General features: G+C 42.4%; 1 non-coding gene across 1 annotated transcript; it reads left to right on the forward strand.

The window, feature by feature from the left end:
• The first annotated feature begins 4,005 nt into the window (after window positions 1–4,005).
• LOC147529067 (U6 spliceosomal RNA) lies at window positions 4,006–4,112 on the forward strand. The gene has a single exon (XR_015222097.1). It is a non-coding gene; the product is annotated as a U6 spliceosomal RNA (small nuclear RNA).
• The last annotated feature ends 17,504 nt before the right edge of the window (window positions 4,113–21,616 follow it).

The raw sequence follows: 21,616 nt of genomic DNA on the forward strand, positions 1-21,616 counted from the left end.
TTCTTCCCGGCTCTACCTCCTCCCCCCAGCGGCGCAAGGAGACAGGGAAGGGGGAGTGCAGGTCAGTTCATCTATGTTGTTACTGCTGCTCCTTTCTTAAAGGAGAAGGAGTCCTTACACCATTGTCCCTTGCTCCAGTGGATCCCCTACTCACGAGGAAAATCCACAAACTTCTCCAGCGTGAGTTCTACCCGCAGGATGCAATCCTTCCCCATCGGATTGCTCCAGTGCGGGCTTTACCACAGTCTTGGATTCTTAGGGAGTTGTTGCCACTTGCTCTGGCGTGGGTCATCACACAGACTCTAAATGCATCTCTACCTGCGCCCATGATTCACGACTGTCCTCGGGCTCAGGCATCTCCTTTAAACAAAACACCTCCCACCAACGGGGGTTGTCCCACGGACTCTAGATGCGTACCATCCTCAGGCCCAGGCATCTCTTCTCTGACGTGGGTTCTCCACGGGCTGCGAGTGGGTCTCTGCTCCACCAAAGACCTCCATGGCTGCAGGGGGGCCGCCTGCCATCTTGCCACCGGCTGCAGGGGAAACTCATCTCCAGCACACCTCCTCCTGTTCCATCTTCACTGACCTGGTGTTGGTGTGGCCGTTTCTCTCAGATCTCAGTCCTCTTTGGGTGAACTCGGCCCGGTGGGCACCCCGGGAGCGGGGCTCTCCCCGAGTTCCCCAAGCAGCTCTGCTGCTGCCATCCTCAGTGAGTGGCACCTGGCACCTTCTCTCCTCGCTCCTGGGCAAAGGCACACACACCTTTCTGGTTCCTTTGTCCTGACATAAATAGGGCAATTCACAGAGGCGTCAGTTGGCTCAAGCCCCGAGGGGTATGGGAGTCCGATCTGATGGGCAGCTTCTGCCACCAGAACCTCCCCCCCCCGACATCAAACCATGACACCATCTCCTCAAAATTGCACAGCTCTGGCTAATCAGAAAATTCTGGTAAGAAAAAAAATTTCAGCCATACTCTGGTTGCACTCTTTTCAGTCTCTATCTCTACAGAAGCAAGAAAAAGGAGTTCTTCTCATTTTGTCTGGACATTGCCAAAGAAATAATATTAAATACCATTATTGCTCAGACTAGTGTCCTTGACGTTAATGGAATAAAGTATCCATCAACTTTAATGGATGTAAGTTCAGACTCATCTGTAGTTTTCCAGTTTCTATTCACTGCTTGTATCACCCACAGGAATTGCTAAAATGTTGCTAAGAGGTTAGATTAGCAGAAGGGAAGTGGAGACATAGGAGATGAGCTCCCATATGGGTGAGCTTGACTCACCGGAATACATAATCAAGTGTTTTATCTGCTTTCGCTGGCTACAGAGCTATTCCTAAATCTTTAAGATGTTCAACTAGGTCCTGATTAATCAAGGTAATCAACTAAGATAAGTCAATTAATCTATCAGATTTTTGTTAATGGTGATATTAATAGAAAAGAGGAATTGAGAGCACATGTGGGGCTGATGTGATCCTGATTTGGCCATAGACGTGTTTCAACAATATCCTGCCCCTGAGAAGGTGCAAGGAATCCTACCACTTCTTATTATGTACAAAGTCTCAAAAGAGGGCTTTTGTCCTTTCCCCTAGAGATAATTTTGGCTCTTTATTGACCATGAAGTTTTATGGCCTTTGTACTTTTATTCCCCCTTGCTTTTGCATGCAGATTACAACCAAGTCTCAAGGGCATGGTGCCAAATCATATGCGGACAATATAATTTATTTTCCTTTAATGATAATAAGACAATATTTACACATACAGTAACACAATGCAGGATGTCAGAGCGCTTAGTTCTTCATACCTGATTCTGAATGATGTGGAGGCATTTGTTACAGTCTTACGGACATTGTCTACAGGCAGCTCCACCTCTGCTGTTGCCTATGTTGAACTTTGATAATTCTCTACATTCTCCATGTACAAGATTAATTAGTTATCCCACAGAAGATTCCTGTTTTCTTTAATTTGATAATACATCCATCTGTCAGTGGATACTTCCCCTGAAATACTCTACATCTGTGAAATGTCCATTTTCATATAACCTTTTTAACTGCGGATCATCCATCACCTTATGTTTTACTTCAGATGCAGATTAAGACCTGGTATCTTCCCCTTATCTTTTTTTTTTTTTTTTTCTTCCTTAATGTGGTTCAGGATAGCCTTAAGATACTCTTGGACATCTATATGTTCTTTAAGTTTCCAAGATTTCTCAGCATCCCTAGAAATCCAACTCACTCAGACATAGTAAAAGAATATTTTTGTATGCACGTATGTGTATGCGTAACACTTCTGTAATTACTTATCACTACTATATATCTAATTACAACAATGTTGTTGGTATTTTTCAAACTTGTTTAATAAAATTTGTTCACATCTCTTTGGGCTTCAGCCTAGCACAGGCAAAGATGATCTCATCCCTTTCTTTTTATCTTGAGAAAAGCTCTCTGGTAGACTTTGCTCTCTTGCCTTACCTCCCCCTGCCCAGGACAGAGGCTGAGGGGGATGAGGGGCTGTTGATGGAGCCTCTGCACAGCAGGACCCAGGCTCCCATCTGTTCAACGTTGTTGCTAAGGAACGTCTGCTGCAAATAACAGTGACGCCTTCCCCCACCTGCTCCCACGCCTGCTCCAAGGGCTTCGCTCCCTCTCCCTGACTTTACAGACAGGAAAGCACCAGCTGCTGCTGCTGCAAGATTGTGTAGAAGTTTTGCTATCGTTTTTTGTTTTTTTTTTTTTCCTCCCAATCGCTCCTTCAGTCTTTCAGAATTTAAGCACCTGCTGCCACCTCAGAGGCAGCCTTTTAGCATGCTCCCTCCCCACCATGTTAATGTCAATCGATGCAGAGCTTTTTCCCTGGACTGACTTCCTCGCCTACTTTTCCTTGATGTGGTATACTACAACATGATTCAGACCTTCAGACCCAAACAGTTTGTGCACGGATTTACAGTGGAAGGGTGAGAATTCATGTAGCAAGTTCCTTTCCTTCCCCTCTCCCCACACAAGCGCATGAACTAGTCTCTTACAAGAGCTGTGGCTTGGATCTCATAATTCATGTATGCTTGGAGGGAAATAAAAAAACATGTGTCAGACGATCCTCATACTTTAATCATTACTCTGTTTGAATTAATTATACCCCTTTTGGTATTTTTTGAAAGGTCTGTGGCTGATGGTGTGAGATTTGATTTTATAAGAACAGAAAAGCCGACCACTCATGTGATTATGAAATAATATACAGTTGAGCAAAGATTCTTTATCTCTACTGAGAGCTAAGAAAAAGTTCATAGGCAGAGCACCCTACTATGAATAATCTTCTTATTTCTAATGCCACCTAGCCATGCAGACTTAAAGATAAGTACAGATGAACTAAGAGAGGCTGAACTTATTAAATGTAATGGAAATGGACTTTAAATTTGGTGAATCAAAATTTTGCATTAACTTTTTTCTTTAATACACTTAAATTGCCACCATAGCTGTTCCATTTTCCTCATCAAATTAGTTAAGTGGGAGATGAAGTGATGCAAGTTATGATCTATCAAGAATTCACAGCCTCCAAGATGAAACAAGTCAAGTATAGAAATAGCTGTTGCAAATCCAGGCCTGGTGCCAGGGGGAAATGGAGGCTTTTATTCTTCAGAAATTCTTCTGAAAGGAAAGTTGTACCTCCAGTGAACAGAGTGTTATCCACCATATTCTGACATTTCTTTCTGTGTCAAGTCCTCTGGGTCTTTTTATTGTCTACTTTGGGCAGTGCAAAAGGGACTTGGGGCATCCATCAGCCGGGAGAGGAAGCGACTTGGAGGAAACATCATCTGCATCAGAGCTGCTGCAGGAAACTTCCTGTAGCTGATGATGCTTAATGCAGCTCATTGACATGAACATGAACATTGACATGCAGACATGAACCAATAATTTACACATTGCAACACAATCAAATCATCATCTTCATAGGTGAGACTACATCAGAGGAGTCATAAAGGTTGATATTTTTTTCTTTCATTCCCATCGTGCTTGCTTCAGCAGCACATATACTAAAATTGGAACGATACAGAGAAGATTAGCACGGCCCCTGCACAAGGATGACACGCGAATTCGTGAAGTGTTCTTTTTTTTTTTTTTTTTTTTTTTATACTCAGCACTGGTGAGGCCACACCTTGAGTACTGTGTCCAGTTTTGGGCCCCTCACTTCAAGGACGTTGAGGCGCTGGAGTGGGTTCAGAGAAGAGCAACGAAACTAGCGAAGAGCTTAGAGAAGTTGTCCTATGAGGAGCGGCTGAGGGAGCTGGGACTGTTTAGTCTGGAGAAGAGGAGGCTCAGGGGGGACCTTATCGTTCTCTACAATTACCTGAAAGGAAGTTGTAGGGAGATGGGGATCAGTCTCTTCTCCCACGTTATGAATGACAGGACAAGAGGGAATGACCTCAAGTTGTGCCAGGGGAAATTTAGGTTGGATATCAGGAAGAATTTCTTTCCAGAGAGGGTTGTGAAGTATTGGAACAGACTGCCCAGGGAGGTGGTGGAATCCCCATCCCTGGAGGTGTTTAAAAACCATGTGGATTTGGTGTTGAGCAACATGGTTTAGGGACCCTGACAGTGCAGGGTGAATGGTTGAACTCAATGATCTTGAAGGTCTCTTCTAACCAGATGATTCTATGATTCTATGATCATGAAATGAATTCCATTTCATTTTGAAAGCAAATGTCAAAAAGCCCAAACCTTTGCACTTTTTTTTTTAGCAATATTTCTGTTGTAAATCTCCCGTATTAGCAAGGCAGTGCAAATTAAAAATATTGTTGAGGTCAGCAAAATTGTCTGAAAGTGTTGGCCTTCAATAAAAATGCTTCTCTATTTAAAATCAGCTGTCCAGAGTCATGATTCCATGAAGAATGAAGTGTGTGATTAGCTTGCCTCTGGTTACTGTCCTCGTATGTCCTTATGTATTAGCAGGTTTGGGGACTATAAACACTGTGATTCTTCTCTTAATTGAATCAATGGGAATTCTGCTAGTAATTTCAGTGGGAATTGGATTTTTTAGTGAAATGTTTCATATTTTTAGGGTATCTCCAATCTGTGGGAGGATTTTTTTCATCTTGGCTATAGGCTGAGCCCAGCTTTATACTAAATAAGGTGAAACAAGTGGTCTCTTGAAGTACATCCCTCAAGAAAGAGGTTACTGTATAAAGTATCTCTGTTTAGCCACTAAAAAAAGAACGCAACCCAAATTGAAGCATCTCTGCCAAAGAGCGTGTCACAGGACACCCTACCTGGCTCCAAAGGACTGAGACGTAGATCCAAGGCTCTGAAGCACACTGTGTAGAGATCCCCAGGCTGGTTTGTATGGGTCATTTTTGTGTCCCGAGCAAGACAGCAGCATTTGTCGTGCTGAGCCAAAGCAATTCACTGCATTGGTCTCTGCTCCGTGCCACGAGAGCTCACTGTGGTCAAAGCTGCTTTTCAGGTGTTTGTCCTTCATGCTGTTGCACTGGGAAGACACATGATTTCTTCATCCTGTTGGGGAGATGATTTCCATTCTTTCCTGTTTCGCTTACTGTAGCTTCTTTATTTGATGTTATCAGAGATGGGGGAATGGGGTGTTTGAGTTCTTTTTCTTTTTTTTTTCTTTTTTTCTGCTCTTTTTTCTTCAGGATGTATTGATTATTGATATGGCAAAATTACTTATTTATTTAGCCTGTATGTTCAGTAACTAAACTTCCAGGTCCCCAGCGACATTTGTGTGTGAGAAAAAATGAAGTTCCAACCTCTTACACAGGGAAATGTGAAAACTACAGTTAAAATATCAGTCTAGGTGTATGGTGAGGATTATTTTGATATGGGGATAGGTATAGGAGTAGGCATAAGACTACATAAGACTATATTAGCTATTATTTCTATGGATAGGTATAAGAATAGGCATAAGACGGCATAAGATTCTGGGAAATACATAGCTCTGTGAAATAGCTCTGTGAATTGTTAGAAGTTATCAAATACTAATCCCTGCTTTGAAACACTAACTACCCAAAAAGAAGGCCAGTAAGAGAGACAAAATAAATGCTAGCAAGGTTGTAACTCATGATTCATAGGGAGAAAAACAGACAAAGGGGAGAGATAAGGACTAACAAGAACTAACATTTGTCTTCAAACAATAACAAGTAGGAGACAACCAGGTGCCCACTCAAGGCCAGGCCAGGCTGGGAAATGGTTTAGCTCTGCAAGCCCAGTCAAAACAAGAATTTTAGGGAAGAAGTGAAAACACACAGTGAGGAAGACCTACGGCCTTCATCCCAAAGACCCCTGCCCACGACCACCAGGAGGCGTGTCAAGGAGGAGCCGGAGGCGGATCCTGAGGTGGGGGCTATGGAAATGATCTCCTGGGAGAGACTGCCCTTTTGGGGAGGGGGTTATGAGTATGCCTGTATAAATACAAGTAAAACTGCTACGGCAGGTGTGCACGTTTGTGGTGGAGTGATCCCCCGTGCACCCAGCACTGCAATAAACATACCTACTTTACAACTTTTCAAATTGTGGAGTCTGTTTCCGCACATCAGTTTGACTGTTCTAGCTCATGCCCAACAACAAACCAGAGCTGTGGCTTTTGTCTCTGGTTACTCTGATCCTTCTTCTACTGTTGCAAAGATACAAAATGAAATAATTGTGTATTAAGGCTGCCAACTCGTTATTCCCCATCCCTAACTAAATCCCCCTAATATTCATGCTAAGAAACTGATTATAGGGTGTGCTGTTGATTGTTGTTTTTCCCCTTTTTTTCTTGCCATCCGTCTGCTGTGAATACATCTGAAATCCCTGGCTTCACCAGCTAAAATGTACTCAGCAATTCAATTTTTTTTCTCCTCTAATTATCTTTTTAATTTGCTTCTGCTCAGCTCCCACACCTCCTCCTCCTTACCAGATTGTTTATATTTTTCCAAAGAGCTTCTGAGAAGTGCTTATCCTGCTCTTTGCACCCTTTCCCTGCTCCTCATTCCAGAAATTGCTGTCTTTTGTCCCCTCCCTTGCTGTGATCTTGCAGGAGTGAAAGTTGATCACAACTTTCCCAACTGTTTCTGACAAATTGCCCCAGGGAGCAATAATCTGTTATATTAAGAGTATTTTACTGTTATTCAGACCTTCCTGTTCTGCATTAGCAAGTGGGATAGACTCCAGTGATTACAAAAAGATTTGGTACAAACCAATAGTACTTTATTTCTGGAGATAGATACTTCATCCAATGATGTCACCAAGCTACACAAGCAGTTACTAAGTGAGATTTGGCTCAAAACATACCTGTTAAGTACTATTTGAGTGGCTGGAAAAGTGCAGCCCAGAAAGAAATCATGGGACCAATCCCAGAAAGAGTATATCAGCAAAAGTTTTAGGAATAAGACTGTAAGTCAGCTTCCTATCCTGGGGACTTGATTCCAGGCATGGATGCAGACAGCTAGTGCAAGGCTCTAAGTGAGACTGCTCCAAAATCGCACTCCCAAGACTCTTTTCCAGGCACCATTCAAAGCTGGTGACATTTGAACTCTTCTGCCTCTTCAAATTTCCTCAGGCTCAGAAGAGCTGGCTCTGAGCCCCTACCTCTTGTCTAAAGAAGCAGGAACCAGACAGCGCGAGGCTGATGTCTCCTGAGGAGCTCAGTGCAGTGTTTCAGATCTTACCTAACATACAGTGACAGAACTGGGTTCCTCAAGAAGCTGTTGCTGGTAGTTTTATGTAATAGCCAACTTCTTAAACACATTTATAGGTATTTATAAAAAGCATCTTCTGTAGTGTCTGCATATAAATTGCTACGGATTTCATGAAACATGCATCATATACATAGAACAGAATGCATGTAAGGCATTCGTAACAAATTGCATATAACCAATATTCTGTGTAATTGTACAAAAAATAACAATATTTATATATGTATTTTATATAAGATAAACAAAAAAATAAGCAACCCACAGTGGCTGGAAGATCCATCAGTGAACCAGATCCCAGCCAGGGGTTCAAGTATCCTGACTCTATCTCCAGGTATGATGTGTCATCTCTGTGTTGGAAGGGCAGAGAAGGGAATATGGTAATGACAAACTCCAGACCACTATTGAAGCTGAGCAACTATACAGAGTTCAAGAGTAATTTCGCCAGACAGGGAACATGCAAGTGGAGAACACCTTTGTCGTCAAAGGAGGGGAGAAATCACTGGCAGGAAATGCAGAGGGGGAGGGATGCAGTCTAGTTTGCAATTTTTTGTATTATGGTAAAATTTTACTGTATAAAATATGAAAGCGTCCTGTGCTGTAGGTTCTTGCTCCCAAGTTGTTGTTATTGGGAACTAAGCCCCCACAATACTTTGAACATCCTCTACCCTGAATATGCTGCATCAAGGGAATTTTTTTTCCCCTTTTCTGAATACTGCTTCATTGTATCTACAAGAATAACCACAAAATCAGCAGATATGGGCTAACAATCATGTGGTATTAGTATATGGATAGCAATGCTGGTGAACAGCAAAACTTGATAAAACATATTGACTTAAAAATGAGTTGGCTGAAGGTATGTAAAGAGTTTTGAGACTGCAGAGAGAAAAGAAGTAATGAGGATGACACTAGGACAAGACATAATGGTATTATAGAGTGATGGCTCTAATAGTTTGGATATAAGTCAAGAATAAACCTGAAAATGGTATTCTTGATGCTATAAAGATAAAAGTAAAAAGCAAAACAAAATAAAAGCATAGACAGTCCAGAATGCATTGGATAGCTCTGGTAAATAGATCAAAAGAGGTTTAAAGAAGCCCTGGAGCTGGAATAAAACTGAAAACAATGGAAAGACATCATATTTTGAGCTCTTGTTGCTCAAGACATACATCCTAAAGTTGTCAGGTTTTAGAATGCTGTGATTTCTAGTCTACATTTTACTTTGACATCTACTGCTAAATAGAAATTCCAGTCCTTCGAGGAGGATTATTTATATAGGGAATGGAATGGAATGGAATGGAATATAGTGATTAGATTTTGAATGGATAATTTAACTGTATCGATCCTTAAGGAAAGCCATTAGTAACTGGCCGCCAGTTGGACTTTGTACCAGTGATCGTCACAGTTTTAGGCTGAAAGTCCTGCCAATTTTCTGCCCACCTTACCATCCACTTATCCAGTCCATAGTTTAACCATTTGGCTAACAGAAAATTATGCGAAGACTGTGTTAAAGGCCTTGCTAAAGTCAAGATATACAACATCGTTGTGGATTGACCTTGGACTGTGGCCCGATACCCGCTCAGCTGGGCAACACTCACTTCCCCTCCTCAAAAGGATGGAGGGAGAAAATAGGATGGATTGAGACAAAGACAGGGAGATCACTTGCCAACTACTGTCATGGGCAAAAAAGACTCAGCTTGGGGAAAATTAATTTAATTTATTGACAATTATAGTAGATTCCTGTAATGAGAAACAAAGACAAACATTAAACCAACACCTCTCCTCTTCCCTTTCTCAGGCCAACTTCACCGCTTCACTTTTGACTCCTCTTCTGCCAAGAGGCACATGGGGTGGGGATGGGGGCTGCAGTCGATCCATCACAGCCCCTCTGGGCTGCTCCTCCATCCTCACACGTCTCCCTGCTCCAGCATGGGCCCTTCCTTGGGCTGCAGTCCTTCAGGGACAACCTGCTCTCCCCTGGGCATCTCTTGAAGATGTACTGATGTCTGCATTCTTCTAGGTATCAGGAACCTCCTTCAACATACATGGCCTTTCAAGGACAGAAACAAGCAGCTTGGCAATGATATCAAGCAGCTCTAAGCACCCTTGTATGTGTGCCCGGTGATCCCATGGATCTGAACATGATGAGTTGGCTTAAGTGTTCTTCAGCCAAATCTTCCTCTGGAGAGGTCAGTGTTGCTTTCACACAAAGTCTGCTAGTAGGATGAGGGAGCTAGCTGGTCAGAGAACAGACCTTTTGAGTGAACATTACAGAATGGAAACGGAACATTGCCTTTTAAGTCCAGCCACCTCACATTCAAATATTTCATTTTATCAAACTAATTCAAGTTATTAAAGTTCAGAGATATTTGACATTGAATGATGTCTACCGAAGCTGCCATGGTGGTTCATGGGAAGAGTAGTTCAGAGGTTTCCTCTGTCAGGCTGATGTCCTCATCTGTATTTCCTTTCCCATGAGGCATTGTGGTTTCCTTGATTGTTGCATTTTCCCAATGAGTCATGTGTCCCTTTTTTTGAACGCAAAGTTTTTCTATTTAAAAACCAAAAATGCCTTTTATTTAGTCTTTCTAAATAAAAAAAAAATAAATATGCAGAATCGTAGAATCATAGAATGAAAAATGCCTTTTATTTAGTCTTTCTAAAAAAAAAAAAAAAAACACAGAAAGGACAGAACTTTTGCAAACAGTTGTTTTTCACAAAAAAAAACCCAAAACAAACAAATAAACAAATGTAGACTTTTCACCAACTCTCAGTGGTGGTATTTTCACTGTCCCTTAGATTCAAACTCAGGGCTTTCCTCTGAGGTTATATCCACTCCTGTGAAAGTGGAGCAGTGCAACAAAGACCTCGTTCTTGGTTAACCAACTGGATATAAAAGACCACCGGAATTCTTGCAACGGACAGGGTGACAGACTGGCCTAAGCAAAAGGATGGAGAACAGAAGAAAGACCCTCAGCCTGGATCTCTTACATGAACAATGAAAGGCAACCAAGGGGGAGAGATAGGCAAGATGCCAGCTGTACAGCGATGCAGATTTTATTATAGTACAGTTACTGACCCTGAATCTGCCTGCCAGTCAATGATGCTGTAGTGTTGGCTGTGCAGTCAGGTTTTCAGCAGAGCAAGGACCCTGACTGCACAATTGATCAAATGAGCCATCAATCACATTGTGTACTTAAACCTCCTGCTCAAAGTCAGGTTATAATTCATACAACTGATGGTCTCTCAAAGCAGATGTGTTAAACTTAAAGCAAGAACTGCAAAAGGAGGTAAAGCAGCTGAAAAATAAAATCTCCAGATACTAATAATAAACATCAGAACCCCTTCTCCTGACCTCCTCCAAATGGGCATCTCATAAAATCATAAAAATGAGTATTTTTAGCTTGCTGGGACTTACCCTTTTATGGCAATGCAAACAGGAACGTTAAGAGATTACTGGTGTAGGAAATTGCTGACCATGCAAAGAGTGGGCAGTGAACATGGCTTTGAAAGTGATAGGACTAGCCAAGTGTAAAAGACAGGCATTGTTTCCTTAGGTGAAATGAACTGCACCAACTAAATCCCATGAGACTGACTGGAAAGTTCAGTTTTCAGGTATCACAACATCCCCAAGTCCTTCTTCTTGGGGCTGCTCTCAATCCATTCTATACTTGTGCTTGGGATTGCCCAATGCATGATCATGCATTGATCATGATTGCCCTATGCAATGATCAGACATAGTGGATATCTACAGTACAGATGACTCGAGTTAGCTCAGGTGATTTCTACCTGTTTCAATCCTTGCAGCACCAATTTTAAGCTGCCTGTCATTCCTTTTTCTTTAGTAGTCTCGGGCTAAGAAAGAAGGGAAGCCTTTAATGCAACAATACTCTTGTGCATAGAGGATCTGCTGCTACATTGATTTAAATAAAATTAGTTTAATGGAAGAGACATTACAGTAGTGCTGTAAGTTAGATTCTGCAGTGTAATTCATGTCTGTGGCATAGACTTGGCATGTAAGTCATTGCAGTGTTTCTACATTCACCTCCTGTATACAAAATGGGCATGACTGCATTTTTATGAAAGTGACCTGAGGTAGGATGCATTAAACAAGAAGAGGAGTTCTAATATTCAAATAGAAGGTATTGCCATAGAGATGAGGCTGATGTGCAGTAATAGCATGGTTATTGTCAGTTCTGCTGTGTAAGAGCCTTAAATGGAAACCAGTTATTATGAATAACTGTATAGCTAATATTCAGACAGCTTCCTAATGTTGCATTCAGTAGCAACAAGTGTTTAATGGCTTGCTGGAAACAGCTCTTTACTTTCTTAAAAGACAATGGACCTAAATGTTTTCTCCAGAGATCCCTGTTTTCCAACTTGCAAATCTTGTTTTGCTGGAACTGATGTGCTGGAACACCTTAAAAAATATGAACAGACCATGTTAAGACCTCTGCAAAGGTGGCAGGACCTATTTGTCAGCAGCTTTTTAGAGAGACACCCTGATGTAGATCGGTCTAGTGCAGGAAAGTGGAAGAATTTGTTCTTTATATCACTAAGAGTGAACATAAAGGGAGAATTGGATATCAGGACACTGGTTTTAATTGTTTTACTGATGTATATTTTAAATTAGATTCACAGAAGTGTTTTATCTGCTGGCATCATTGCCACGGACAGTACAGAACTGTAGCATCAGACGGATCTTATAAAACGGTCCTAACTGCTCCCCCTAGGAATATACATCAGCCGATGATCTGACTGTAGAAAATCTGTTACATACTGTAAGATACACGCTGCATCAGTGGAGCCCCACCTCAAGTACTATGTGCAGTTTTGGGTACCTCGATATAAGAAGGACATCAAACTATTAGAGGGTGACAAAGATGGTGAAATGTCTCAGAGGCAAGACTTACAAAGAGTGGCTGAGGTCACTTGACTTGTTCATCTTAGAGAAGGCCGAGGGGTGACCTCATCATCGTCTACAATTTCCTTAAGGGGGCAGCAGAGAGGGAGGTGCTGATCTCTCTGGTGACCAGCGACAGGACACGTGGAAGTGGAATGAAGTCACATCAGGGGAAGTTCAGATTGGACACTGGGAAAAAGTTCTTCACTGAGGGGGTGGCTGGTCTCTGGAACAGACTCCTTAGGGAAGTGGTCATGGCACCAAGCCTGTCAGGCTGTTCACTGACACTGTTCAAGGAGTGTTTCAATGATGCTCATGGTCATATGGTTTAGATTTTGGTAGGAGAGCAGGGAGATGATCCTTATGGGTCTCTTTCATCTAGAGATATTCTAGGATTCTATGATTCTAAGAAATCTTCATTGTTTGATTAGACAGAAGATATGATGTATAGTTGTAGTATACTGCATATTTCTGAAAATCTTCTCCCTTCTTTCCCCTCCTGCTGAGCCTCTGATTTTTTGGAATGAAATTTTATGTTGTCCAAATCCTATCAAGGACCATCTTTGTGTCTTTCTAAAGCTGAAGCTACTCTGGAAGCTGATGGAGCAGAGTTCTGTAACTGGAATATTGTTCAAAATATTGTCCAGCATGTGGAGGCTGCTCCTGTGACATAGCATGTAAGTCCAGCAGTCCAGGGCTATCCAGGGATACCTTTGTTCCTTCCTCAGAAGTCTCCCTTCCTTCTAGGATTCCTCTCTGCTTCAGCAGTTGTAAAGGATAAGAGTTAAGATTGAGCCTGTTGTTGGAGATCCCATGTCTTGCCTTTAGTCTCCGAAAGATGTCTTGAACATCTTTTGTTTTTATTCTCTGTTCAGTCACATACTATCTTTTTTACTTTGGGCAGATGCCATCATCTCTCTTAAAAACAGTTTTTCGTTTATGAAATGAGACTATGTGGGGAGTAAGCAAACTTCCCATGGGTGAGTGCTGGAATGTGATTTTCTTTCTGAAAATGACCTCAAACAAGGAAATGGAAACGTGGCCAACATCGGATGATAGTGCCTTTCAGATATGGTCTGTTGTTTCTTGCCATTAGGAGTTCCCCAGTCTTGTGTCCCCTGAGGACACCAGGCCATGAGGACCAGGAACTGGAAGACATTGCACTTCACAGATGGCTCCTACTTTTTCTGCCTTGAGCACCTGCTACTGTGCAACAACCCAAATCTTCCTGTGTGAGCTCAGTGGCATCTTTTTCAGCCATGCTAAAATACCTGATGCCTGTATTCCTGTGGTAGCACTGGGGAAATACATACATAAATACATAGGAAAGGGAAAAAAGGGTAGTGGCTCCCTTTGCGGCTTTTGCCCAAGAGAAAAACCAAAGATTTCAGTGGCTCAGCTAGCATCATGTTCCACTCCTATACAAAGTAGATATAATATATCAGGACTGTGTATCTGTTCAAAATGATGGCAGCTAGTGCTTCCAAAATAAAGTTTACTTTTAAGTATTGGTGGTCATATCAAATCTTATCACTATGTCAACACTGGCTTGCCAACTGTCATGAAATATGAAAGCTGGTAAAAAAGAGAACCTATCAAAACTGGCTGTCAGTAAAATCAGTGAAGAAAAGAAAATGTATGTCAGTAAAGACTTTAGGATAATTTAAGAGAACAAAAAAGAATTTTTTCTGTTAGTCTGGTTTAAGTTTCTGGGCTAAATGCATATTTTAATATGTAATTTGGATTTATGGGTCTTTTAATAGTTTGTACACTGGATTTGCTACAAACTAGCCATTCAATGTATCATTGTAAAGACAGGTGAGAATCCAAAACTGCTTTAAGAACATAATTTTCTGAGATGGAGAAGTATTTTTAATGTGACGTATATTTATTTTGTTTTTATTTTATTAAAGAAAAAGTTGTGAGAGAAAGTGAAAAACAAAATGCAAATTTCCCCTCGAGTAATGGGTTTTGTTTTTAATGTTTGATTCTCTAGGCCAGATCTACTCTCCTGCTTCTGTAAGGAATTCAGTGAAACTCAATGGAGGAGCACACATGTAAAGTCAGTGCACATAGTTCTGTACTATGTTATGTGCTGATCCTCCCTCCCACCACCTTTTCTTACAAAAGCCCTGAGAATTTAAAGAAAAATTTGAATGCTGTACAGCAATTATTATATTTTACTTTTGCATACCTCTTTCCTTTCAAGATCTTAAAGTTCTTTCTGTGGTTGTCTCCATTCTATAACAGGACAGCTGTCACAGAGAGATCAAGGGTTTTTTCAGACATGCCTAAAGGATCTGGAAGCAAAATTTCTTTGGAAAGTGCACTGATCATTAATCTCTTGTGCTATTAAGTATTACAAGTCATTTTTGAAGAGGGTTTTGTCTCCCAGATGTGAATGCTAAGAAGCCTTTCTTTTCCTTTATGGAAAAATCTTTTATGACTGTCAAAATTAGGCAGTAGCATTCCTAGAATGGGGCGTATTACAACTGCTTTAAGGATGCATGTCAAAATTCAAGCCAGGTGAAATATTGAAGGTTACATCTCTACTAGCAAACTGGCCTTGGGGAGAGGTTGCACACCGCAGATTATGTATATGTGGCTAAATTCCTTTGTTCAAAACACAAATCTGCATCCAGACTGCCTCTGGAGAACAGTTCTTGGTCTACACTGTTCCCTGGACCAGCCTGATCATTGTGTACAAAAGTGCAGGACAGTGTGTAGATAAATAAGACTATGCGTAGTTACAGACAACTCCGGGGCCCCGGTCCTGTGCTACTCTGGTCCTGTTTATTTCATTAATCAGCATGTAGCCGAAGAGACAGGTTGGGAACTAGGAGCACAAATAGGGGCCAGATGACTTGAATTTCATCTGCCCTGCTAAAATGTCATGAAACCTACTGAACACTGACTAGTCATGCCATGTATAAATAGACAGTGAAAAACTAAAAACTATTTTCAGCTAGCGGAGAATTTCTACCTTAACTGCCAGGGAAAAGCCCTACTGGAAGATAAAGATGTATTGGATAATGAAGGAAGTTCAGTGCTTTTGTGTAGCTGAAATCTCTCTGTCAGGAGAAATGCTGCACTATGTAAGATGAAGAGGGCAGTGCTAGGCTTGCAGCAACTGTTGATCCTCTGATTCAGCTGTGTTGTAGTAATCTAGATGTCTCAAAACAAAGCAAGACCTGCTGTAAATCCTTGGAGCTAGCACAAGTCTGTTGCTCACACAATGAAACAGAAAACTAGAGAATCATAGAATGTTTTGGGTTGGAAGGGACCTCAAAGATCATCTAGTTCCAACCCCCTTGCCATGGACAGGGGCACCTGCCACTACACCAGGTTGCTCAAAGCCCCATCCAACCTGTCCTTGAACACTTCCAGGGATGGGGCAGCCACAACATCTCTGGGCAACCTGTTCCAGTGCCTCACCACCCTCAGAGTGAAGAATTTCTTCCATAGATCTAATCTAAATCTACCCTCTTTCAGTTTAAAGCCATTGCCCCTTGTCTTATCACTATATACTCTTGTAAAAAGTCCCTCTCCAGCTTTCCTGTAAGCCCCCTTTAAGAATATGCTCAGAGGGATAAAATAACTTATTCAAGGTCTAAAACCAAGTCACTAGCAGAGCGAAAAAATAATTCTGATCTCCTGCTTCCAGATGACCATGTTGCTTACTGGCTTTGTGCATAGCAATAGCATGCTGTTAGGGGGAGATCAAATCTCAGAGTGAAACAAAAGCTTCCGAAAGCACCATTTTTCTTTCCTTGTTTAGGCACAGGCCAAGCTGCTAAAACTTGGAAAGAAAAAGCTTTAAAAAAATCCCCGAATCACATTTTCAGAAATTCCCACACTTCCACCTGTGCTACATAGAAGGTACGGATGTGTCTCCTAGAGAAACTAAAATTTGGCTTATAGGTACCCAATCAATTTATTTGTGTTTGCATTGTGCAGTTCTAGGTCACTTTTACTCATTTTTAGTACCTATATTGTGTTGACTTACATCTAAATTGAAGGAACTTCACTTAGCTGTTCTTAACTCTTTTGGATAGCCTAAGAAATACGTGTCCCTCTTTCTTGTAGCCTGATGCTGCCTGACTGTGTAACTATGGGTTTCTTGTGTATGTGCTGTCTTAGTTTTCAAAAAGCATTGTCTCTTTTGTGTTGATGGTGAAGCCATCTCAGAAGGTGAGCATACTGATAGTCTCAGGTGGGATATTCTTGAATCCTTTTGTATACACACCTAAAAAAGTCTTTTCAAACTCAATTTACTTTCCTGTCAGTTGCAGCATCCCTCCCCTACCCCCAATTCCCAACCTCAGTGTCCTAATTTCCTCCCTGACTGATTGCATGAGTCTTTTTTCTTTCTGCTGCTGTTTTTACTGTCGTTGCTACCCTTGTTATTTGGAGAAGTGTTCTGCAGCTCAGTTAAGCATCCTGAAGCCAAAGAAAAATGTGTTAGAAAGTCACAACAATTGGGAAGGATTCAGTGGGGACATCTGCTGACAATCCTATTAGGTCAACAGCCCATGGGCTTGACAGCCTGATAGTCCTAAAACTTAGAAAACTACAAGACTGGAAAGCTGACAACTGCTGCTGCTGGCAAACTGCGGGTCACTTGTCATGGCAAATGCACGCACAACTCCTGATCACTCAGGGTAACAAACTAAGCCTGGAAGGTACTGAATACCTTCACCTGCTGCTATGTGAAATGCAAATTGAAAATGATCAGGCTGCAGATTGTCTGGGCCTGGATTTTCTTATGAGACCACGTCTCCAGTGCTCTGTCCCGTGCTGGACTCCTCATTGCAAGAACGACATCACAAACTGCAGAGAGTTCAGTGGAGGGCCACCGACATGACTGGGGCTGAAGCACTTGCCTGGTGAGCAGAGACTGAGGGAGCTACGCTGTTCAGCCTGGGAAGAGAAGGTTGAGAGGACATCTTATTGTCTTCTTAAATTACTGAATGGGAGGGTATAGAGAATATGGAGCAAGATTATTTTAGGGATGCACAGTGAAAGGCCTGCAGATGACATGTTATGACAGGTTATTAGGAAAAACTTTTTCGTCATGAAGGTGTTCAAATATTGGAACAGAGGCTCGAAGAGGTTGTGAAATCTCACCTTAGTAAATTAAAAAGTCAGATGGATGAGGTGTTGAGCAACCTGGTTTTAGCTGGCCTTTCTTTGAGCAAGGCAGTGGAACAGGTGGCCTCCAGAGGTCATCTCCAACATTGATTATCCTGTGACACTATTCACCAGGAGGCATTGTTATTCCAGAGATCTAATAAAAACTCAGGCCACTGATGTATTTTATGCTTTTGTACAAAGCTAAAAAGAAAAAAGGCTTGGAAGAAGTTAATGGTTAAAGTATAAACAAATCTTCTATGGACAACAAAAAGAAACAAAAGTTTACCAACCTTCAGCTTGTTTTGAAAGAATAAAAGACTTTGAGGGGACTCAAAATAGCCAATGTTGATGAATGAATATATTCACTAAAAACTTTTATTTTCTAAATCATCAAGATGCGATTATTTGACTTTTTTCATTACATACAAAATGTGAGCTGTGACTTAGAATTCAGTTTTTCAGTCTTCAGAGAAAAACTATTTCAGTTCCATTTTTCCATCTGCCTCTAATCCATAATGGCAGAAATAACCTGTAAATACTGTATGGTAGAAGAAAATTTTCTGTATCACACATTAGTTGGCTAGAGAGTGTTTACAGGAATCTCTGAAGCAGGCAGCACTGAAAACTTTTAGGGTCGTACTGGTTGTACAGTAGAGAAAAAGAAGTGTACGCTTATCCAGCAGAGCCATGCCCTTCTCTATTGCCAAAAGGTAAAGTTGCCTCTTTGTTCCACTAACGGTTGCAACCATTTGTTGTCTTCTGAATCTCCAGCCTTAGAGTGAAATTTGTCAGGTTTATCCTCTGCCAGAAGGTCACATCAAAGCAAGTTCTGTTATTTTTGTGTACAAAATGCATATTAGGTAAAAAAACTCTGCATCCTTTTTAACCATCCCCTCCTCCTTCTACCATCATTTATTCTTATCCAAACTTTTTGATTTAATCTGCATGTATGGACAATTAAATAACAACTCTTATATTGAAGCTGGACATTTTTTGTTTACATTTCATTGTCCTTCCTCCATTAAGCTGAGGACAATCTGATTCTATTTATGCTGCCTCTGAGCTTTTGCTTTTCAGTTCTTGCTGAAATATACTTCTGCTTCCTGCATGGCAATTGGAGTAGTTTAGATTTCAGAATGGACTGCTCCCAGCAGAGTCTTAAAAAAACCTCAGGGCCCAACTGTTTGTAACATTTATCACTTGTTTGTGAGGTGGCATACGCAGAACCTCAGCTAATCCATGGGACAGGTTACTTTGGAACGACTGAACAAAGACTGCAGATGGGTCTGCCTTTATTAACAGATGCAAACGGGATCACTTTTACAGTTTGCAATAAAATGACTGTTACAGAACACCACAGCACCTACTTTTTTTGGTATGGTTGGCATCACCGTGTCCCCTTCCTGTGCAGGGACATCAGGGTCTCTTTATGGCTGCCAGGGGAAATACTGTAAAACCTCATACCAGCTATTCCATCTGGAGATACAAGGCCAAAAAAATCCAGTTAAGTAGCATGTCAGGACTGTAGAGGACATGTCGGATTTCAGAGACAGTCATTGGACTGGAAATGCTTCACAAAAATCTTCTGTCTTTGTAGTCTTCAAGATATCTTTGGATGCAGTCCAAGTGCTCACCCTAATAGCCAGCCAAGTCCTGACAGTGCTTTGCTACCAGAACTTCATTAAAAAAAGGGAGGAAAAAAGCCTTCCTACATGGGACTCAGCAAGTCACTAAAAGGAAGAAGGACCTGCCTTCCTCAGGCTGCGTCAGCTGAAGATCTGACAAAAATCTGCATGAAGCATGAACTGAGGCTGCAGGAGCTGTCTGACTGTTTTATGTTACTTCTTCGGATGAACAACGCATGCTCAATTGCAAGCCTAGCTGCCTGTAAGCATAACTCATCTGTATGTCTGGGCGTCTGGTGTGTGGGGGTGTGTATGTGTACATGTACATAGAGAAAGGCAGAAGGAGAATTCCTGTTGGAATAGCAGAAATGCTGGTAGAAGTCAGAAAGGTAGTCTGTATAATGGGTATATCTTTGTTGGCGACGTGGGTAGTGGGTAGTTTGCTGACGACACCAAGCTGTGTGGTGTGGTTGAAACACTGGAGGGAAGGGATACCATCCAATGGGACCTTGACAGGCTGGAGAGATGGTCCTGTGTGAACCTCATGAAGTTCAACAAGGTCGAGTGCAAGGTCCTGCACATGGTTCGGGGCAATCCCAAGCACGTGTCCAGGCTGGACGGAGAATGGATTGAGAACAGCCCTAAGGAGAAGGACTTGGGGGTGCTGGTGGATGAGAAGCTCAACGTGAGCTGTCAATGTGCACTTGCAGCCCAGAAAGCCAACCGTATTCTGGGCTGCATCAAAAGAAGTGTGGCCAGCAGGTCGAGGGAGGTGATTTTGCCCCTCTACTCTGCTCTCGTGAGACCCCACCTGGAATACTCTGGAGTCCCCAACACAAGAAGGACATGGAGCTGCTGGAGCGAGTCCAGAGGAGGGCCACAAAGATGATCCGAGGGCTGGAGCATCTCTGCTATGAAGACAGGCTGAGAGAGTTGGGGCTGTTCAGCCTGGAGAAGTGAAGACTTCGGGGTGATCTTATAGCAGTCTTCCAGTACTTAAAGGGGCCTACAAAAAAGCTGGAGAAGGTCTTTTGTCAAGGGCATGTAGTGATAGGACAAGAGGCAATAGATTTATACTGAAAGAGGGTAGATTTAGATTAGATATAAGCAAGAAAGTTTTTACAATGGGGTGGTGTAACACTGGAACAGGTTTCCCAGGGAAGTTGTGGATGCCCCATCCCTGGAAGTGTTCAAGGCCAGGTTGGATGAGGCTTTGGGCAACCCGATCTAGTAGAAGATGTCCCTGCCCATGGCAGGGGGCTTGGAACTAGATGATCTTTAAGATCCCTTCCAACACAAACCATTCTATGATTCTACTAGCTACACTGTCACTGGGTTCTAAAGCAATCTCAGACCGAAAGGTCAGTACTGTTTCTAAAGATGTTAAGTACCTTCTAGCACGAGTGACTGCTCCTGTAGATGCTTCTTGTTTCCTATGTTTGCTGAAAAGGAAAATGATGCGGTAAAGATGTTTCTTTCCTACAATAAGAAATATAACTCTGCTGAAGAAAATAGGACCATGCTTCCATTCAGATTGCCTAATGACGTAAGATAATGTTCAACTTCAGACCAGTGATCCTCGGTCTGAATCAGGCAGAAAAAGCCATTTACCCTTGATGCTCACCCTGTATAAGTGAATAGCCAAATCATTTATGGACTGGCCTGTGGAGTAGAGCTAACAGAGGCTCTCAAAGCTGTTTTTAACCATCTCTGCCGTGACTTCCAGACTTGCCTGGTGGTTTGCTGACTCTGAAAGACCAACACTGCATCCCCATCCACCGATCCAAAGCTCTGATCTCTGTGTAGTGCAATGGGGATAACATCAATGCCTTATTTTGGTGAACTATTTTATATAAAATGCTCACTGTGATAGTTTGATGTGGGGGGTTGTTCTGGTGGCAGGGGAGGGGATTTGCTCCCTGTGCCACCAGATCTGAGTCCCATCCCCCCTCGGGGGAGGTTGAGCCAAATTGGCGCCTCTGCGAATTGCCCTATTTAGGTTGGGACAAAGGGATGGGAAAGGTCTTTTCTTTTTGCCCAGGAGCGAGGAGAGAGCAGGAGGGTGCTGCCCTCGCTCCCGGCTCCCGGCCAGGCGGCCGCTTGGGCCCGGGCCGGCGCCACGTGCTCAAGATGGCGCCGGGGGAGCCACATGGGGGACTCGGGAAGCGCCTCGCTCCCGGGGTGCCCGCCGGGCCGAGCTCCCCCAGAGGGGATTAAGATCTAAGAGAAAACAACTGCAACGACCAGGTCAGTCAAGATGGAGGAGGAGGAGGGG

Source organism: Tauraco erythrolophus, chromosome 3 (genome assembly GCF_009769465.1).
Source record: "Tauraco erythrolophus isolate bTauEry1 chromosome 3, bTauEry1.pri, whole genome shotgun sequence".
Classification (NCBI taxonomy): domain Eukaryota; kingdom Metazoa; phylum Chordata; class Aves; order Musophagiformes; family Musophagidae; genus Tauraco; species Tauraco erythrolophus.